The sequence below is a fragment of the Actinia tenebrosa genome, unplaced genomic scaffold, assembly GCF_029948245.1.
Source record: "Actinia tenebrosa isolate PJP-AT-01 unplaced genomic scaffold, QUT_ActTen_1.0 PGA_scaffold1__47_contigs__length_23844297, whole genome shotgun sequence".
In the NCBI taxonomy this organism is placed as follows: Eukaryota; Metazoa; Cnidaria; class Anthozoa; order Actiniaria; family Actiniidae; genus Actinia; species Actinia tenebrosa.
The window spans coordinates 6,727,817-6,734,110 of NW_028292578.1; the positions used below are offsets into that span (position 1 = coordinate 6,727,817).

Below are 6,294 nucleotides of genomic sequence, written 5' to 3' on the forward strand. Positions count from 1 at the left end.
TGGGCTCTTGGTCTTTGGTGCTTAATGTTTCGATACCCCATATCTCACTTGCGTATAGAAGTATTGGTGTAACAAGCGAGTCAAACAGTTTTATAGTTAATTTGATATTGGATGTGAAAAATTCACCCATTTGTTTTTTCATCTGAAATAGTGCCTTTAATGCAGCTTTTTTAAATTCTTGTTTTGCAAACGTAAAGTTTCCAAAGGTTGTAAAATTTAATCCTAAATATTTATATGATTTAACGTTTTCTAGTTTAGATTTGTTCAAATAGAATTGGAAGTTATTCATTGTCTTCCCTGTATTATTGAAAACCATCACTTTTGACTTTGTTATATTAACTGTTAAGCCTGATTGTTCACAAAATGCCTCTAGCTTGTCGAGATATTTCTGAAGCCCTTTAGCAGATTTAGAGAACAGAACCAGGTCATCTGCATATAAAAGAGTACTAATCGGTTTGCCATTCAACATTACATCATTGTTGTTACACGAATTTAATGAGTCAGGCAGATCGTGAAGATATAAATTAAATAACGTAGGGCTCAGCATACAGCCTTGTTTAACACCCATATAACAGGAAAATGTCGGAGAAATGTGTCCATTTACTTTGATTGCTGATTGATCAGTGGAGTACATCGATTGTATCACTCTTAGAAAATTTCCACTTATACCAACATTTTCAAGTTTTGCCATTAATTTTTTCCTTGGGATGCAGTCAAACGCTTTTTGAAAATCTACAAAGCAGGAAAAAAGGAAATTATTTTTCTTCCGTGGCTTACTTTTAACATATTTATCGATTACGGATTTCAGAATAAAAATACTATCTGTTGTTCCGTGCTTTTTTCTAAACCCACCCTGTTCCTGTTTAATTATATTATTCGTAGTTAGGTAATCATAGAGCCGTTTGTTAAGTATTGCCGTAAAAACTTTGCCAATTGCAGAAAGGAGTGTTATTCCACGGTAATTTTCAGCTTTCGTTGGATCGTCCTTTTTATGCAATGGAACAATATATCCTAGATTCCATGAACAGGGAAACTTTCCGTTTGTCTAGGATTTTATTGAAAATTACCGTTAGGTGTCGGTTTACGTCTCGTCTTCTTACCTATGTTTTCACGCGTCACTTTTCCGGCGCTATCGTAGACCGCCCCGTGGGGCCCTCAGACTGTTGGACTTATCGCTATCCTCAGACCTCAAGAACATAGAACTTCTGTGGAGGGGTTTCAGGTCGTTACCTAGGGCACCGCACCCGAAGTACCCTTGTTTTCCGACCTGAGCTTCCTCTCACCACCGACCGCCTCAACCCCTTACATCTTTTATCACTCACTCTCCGCATCTCTCTCCCTACCCCACTCCTTTCACACCCCCCCCCAAACAATCATCTCTAACGGCCTCCTTGACTTTACCTATGGAGTTCACTTAGGTCGCAGCCAACCCACCACATCATCCTTCCCCCTTCTTTTACGCCCCTTCAGTCCCTCCTTCTAGAAGAAACAGCCTATTTCTTCTCCGACTTAGATTCCACTCCCCACCTGTCTTCGGCTTACACTTAATTCTCTCTTTCTGGCTATCTGGATGCACACCTTCCTTTCCCGTTATCAATAGCTCATTTGGAATATTATCAGGGCCGGGAGCTTTATGTTTCTTTAGGTTACTTAGAACTTCATATACTTCTTGATCTGTAATGGAAAAATCTAATTCCCCTTGACTTTGCGACTGTTCTAAGGTCTCCGTAGTATTTACTGCAGATGTCTGGGAGCTATTAAGCGTCTTGAAGTGATTAAATAAGTCCTTTTCGTTTGCTCGACAGGAGTTTGCATTTTTTGCTTTGCCTACATTAAAAAGTTGTTTCAAAGACTTCCAGGTGGATTTCGAATCTTTGAGGTCAAGGTTCATTAATTTTGAATTGAAATATTTGTTTTTCTTACGTCTACACATGCTTCGAAAGGACCTTTTATGGGTATGTAGATTCCTACGAAGTTGTTCATTATTTGGATTCCTACAAATTTGTTTTCCAAGAGATCGAAGATTTTTCTTTTCGTTTTCACATTCTGAATCAAACCACTTTTGTGAATCTGTATTTTCTTTAAATGCTTTAGTTTGTTTAGTTAGGGAACAAAGACCTGCTTCTGTTCCTATGCTTGTTAGGGTTTCAGTAAATGCCTTAACCATTGAGTCTACATTATCTGCGTTTTCTATTGATTCGCGTAGCGTTGCTTGCATTTCTGTAGTGCTTAAAATGTTTTGTAATTTATCGATATTTCCAGTATGCCACTTTAAGCTAGAAATTGTCGAAAATTCCCTATTTTCTTCTCTTTCTTTGTTTCCACTGTTTTTGGGGTAAAGTTGGATTTCTATTCCATAAGAAATATGACAATGATCGGATAGATCTGGCATTAGTGGATTAACCTTCAAAAATCGAGCTTTTTCAAGTAGATTTGTACTCCCGATTACATAGTCGACTAGACTATTTCCGTTGTATCGAAAACAAGTCTTTTTGCCCGTCAAGTCACCAACAACCCTTCCATTAAAGATTCGTAAATTGCAAGCCGTGCAAATATCTATTAGACATTTACCCCTTTTATCGACGTTCTCTTTGTGTTTAGAGTACCTTTTCATTTGATTGTCAATGAGATAATCATCAGGTAAATTAAGGTACTTACTGTCATCATCATTTATGTATTCCTGGATTTCCCCAGTTCGTGCATTAAAGTCGCCTTGTAGAATGACTTCACCTTTAGTTGAAAAATTAATTATATCTAGTTCTATATCCTACCCTATATCCTACCCTATACCCTATACCCTATACCCTATACCCTATACCCTATACCCTATACCCTATACCCGAGACCCTATACCCTAGACCCTATACCCTATACCCTATACCCTATACCCTATACCCTATACCCTATACCCTATACCCTATACCCTATACTCTATACCCTATACCTATACCCTATACCCTATACCTATACCCTATACCCTATACCCTATACCCTATACCCTGGAAGTTATATGTCAGAAATACGAAACTTTTTCAGTGCCAACACTGGCAACGTTAACTTTGACGATCCCTATCTCATTGAATATTCAACAGATGTCACTCAAACTTCATGGGTGGGTAGTCCCATGGGTGGGCTACAGGAACATCAAAACATGACATCCAGGCATTAAGGGTTACATGATTCCCCTTGGGGTGAAAGTAGGGTATTGAGGTTATATGTCACAAGTACAAAATTTTCCTAAGTGCCATGACTGGAAACCTTAAGTTTGAGGATGCCTATCTCATTAAATATTCAACAGATGTCACTCAAACTTCATGGGTAGGTAGTCCCATGGGCGAACTACACGTACATTAAAACATTACATCCATACATCAAGGGTTACATGATTCCTCATGGGATGAAAGTTAGTGTTAGCACTTAAGGTTAAGTGCCAAGACTGGAAACCCTAAGTTTGACGATCCCTATCTCATTGAATATTCAACAGATGTCACTCAAACTTTATTGACGTGTAGTCATGACGCTGTACTACAGGAAGAGCACAACATAACATCCATGCATCAAGGCCTTACATGATTCCCTTCTAGGGTAATCATCGTGTACCTTAGTCATATATCACAAGTACGAAATTTTTCCAAGTGCCCACACCGGAAACCCTAAGTTTGAGGATCTCTATCTCATTGAATATTCAACAGATGTCACTCAAACTTCATGGGTGGGTAGTCCCAATGGTGGGCTACATGCACAACAAAACATGACATCCACCCGTCAAGTGTTACATGATTCTAAGGTTTAGGGTTAGGGTTAGGGTTTAGGGTTTAGGGTTAGGGTTAGGGTTAGGGTTAGGGTTAGGGTTAGGGTTAGGGTTAGGGTTAGGATTAGGGTTAGGGTAGCCTGCGTCACATCCGGAGTTTTTTTCGTAAATACCGTCTGCGAAACATCGCCAGAAAGCTAGTTCTAGATCCCCCGCAAATTGCGCGATTTTATATAATAAATTCTGATTGGCCATTAGCCATTGCTCATTCTAACGTGAAGAGAAATGTGGCAAGGAAACGATGAAAGAGTGTGTATCGCTTAAAGGAAGAAAATAAAAAATACACGACTCTTAATCGGTTTATCAGTATTAATGTTTTAATAGTTTCGGTTTTTTATTCGGGTTTAACGAGATTTCCACAATTAAAGTCCACTGTTCGTTTAAGAAAAGGCTAATTTACGACGAATTGTTTAAGAAGTAACATTTCGATTTTCTGCTGAATTTGATGAATGTGACTAAACCAATTTTTTCCAGTGACATTTGATTTTCAAAGAAAGAGATAACTATGGTCTGAACACTCTAAATTGCACATCTGCATATATTATGGTCATTCAGCGTAATTCTTTAAAATAAAGCCCCGGGTTGTTTCGCATTTTTTTGTAGGGAAATATTTTAAATTCCAATAACGAAGAAATCGAGATGAGATAAGGACTGAAACTGAGAAGGTTAGAAAAAAAATATTATTTTGATTGTTTTCTTTTTTGTATTCGTCTTTCTATTTCCCAAGCTAGGTAATAAGGTAATCCCAATAAGGTAAGAGCCGTTATTTTTAAGCACCGAGTGTTTTTAATAAGTTAAAAACATCGATGTTTCTGCCTGCATATCATCGTCCAACCCATCAAGTCAAGGAGTTTTGAATAACTGAAATCCGTTCAGGAAAAAAAAAAGACGTTGAAAAAAACTTTTTTTTTTTTTGTCGTAATCCAACCTACCTTAGCAAATATAGACGTCTTATCACTTGGATATAGAAAGACAGGTTGGATTAAAGAAACAATACTTGGAATTATTTTGTTGTGACGCAATGTTATTTGTTCTTCTGAATCTCCTTTCCTTGCTGGGTACTGGAATATCTATAAATATAACTTAATAGATCACTACTTTTTTCCTTGTTGTTGTAATTGCTTAAATATGTTGATGATGCGGTCTTAGTTATTACATTTTAAATACAATATTCTTTAGCATGGTTTTTTAAATATAAGTAGACCCTGGAAAACCATGGGCAAATTTAGTTTCGATTTCGAATATCGAAGTGTTTACTAAAACGACATGAAAATTAAAACTTAAGAAGTGACTTTCCTAACAAAAAACTCTTGACGAATCTTTGATCTTTTGAATTAAAAAATGCGCGACGAAAGTTATTTAAATGATTAAATATTTTAGGTAAATTTATTAAACATTTTGTTTTGAAGCATTTAATGACGCTTCCTTTTCATTTCGCCGAAACGTTTGGTTTCTTGTCCATGAGGTAGTTAATTTCGGTATTAGTAGAGACTTTTCATGGGTTTTCATGAGGATCAATGGCTTAAGAATTACCATAAACCTGATTCTGTACTTTTCTATCGTAGATATGTTTATGATATTTTCTACATTTTTAATAATGAGACTGACGCTACTAATTTTTTCAATTATCTTAACCTTCAGCATCCTAACATTAAATTTACTCTTGAAAAAGAAATTAACAATTGCCTTTTTTTTTTTGGATGTTAAGATTAACAAGTTAACTGATAATTGTGTTACTTTTATTCACCGTAAAAAAACTTATACTGGTCTTCTCACTAATTTCAGTAGTTTTACCTCTTTTTCCTATAAGATTGGTTTAATTCTCACTTTAATAGATAGAGCCTTTAAAATTAACAGTACTGATTATGGTTTCAAAAAGGATGTAAATGATATCAAAACTATTTTACAACGTAATCTGTTTCATTCTTATCTAATAGATAAAGTTACCACAGACTATCTTAACAAGCAGTCTAGATCTGATAATAAGACAATCAAAAACGTTTATTTAGTAACTAAATATTTTAAGCTACCTTTCTTTGGTAAATACTCGTCTTTTGCTCAGAGAAAAAATACGGTTTTTGTCTAAACGCTTTTGTAAAAATATTGATATTAAGTTAGTTTTTTCTTCCTTTAAGTTAAATTGTTTGTTTTCCGTTAAAGATCCCATTCCTCTTGCTCTTGCATCACGTGTGGTATATAAATTTACTTGTGTGGGTTGTAATACTCATTATATTGGTGAAACTGTTCGCCATTTTTCTACACGTATCAATGAGCACCTTTTTACGGATAAGTCATCACATGTATTCAAACATTTAGCTTCTTCTCCCAATTGTAAGGAATCTGTTTCATTTGAATGTTTTAAGATGATAGATTCTGCTGTCACTGGTTATCAGTTGAAAATAAAAGAAGCTCTTTTCATCGATAGTTGTAAACCTGAGCTTAATACTGAGGTCAAAAATTTCAACAATACTATTCATATGTAA

General features: G+C 35.8%; 1 pseudogene; it reads left to right on the top strand.

Annotated features, from left to right (window-relative positions):
- The first annotated feature begins 3,246 nt into the window (after positions 1-3,246).
- Positions 3,247-6,294, top strand: LOC148909771 (uncharacterized; annotated as a pseudogene).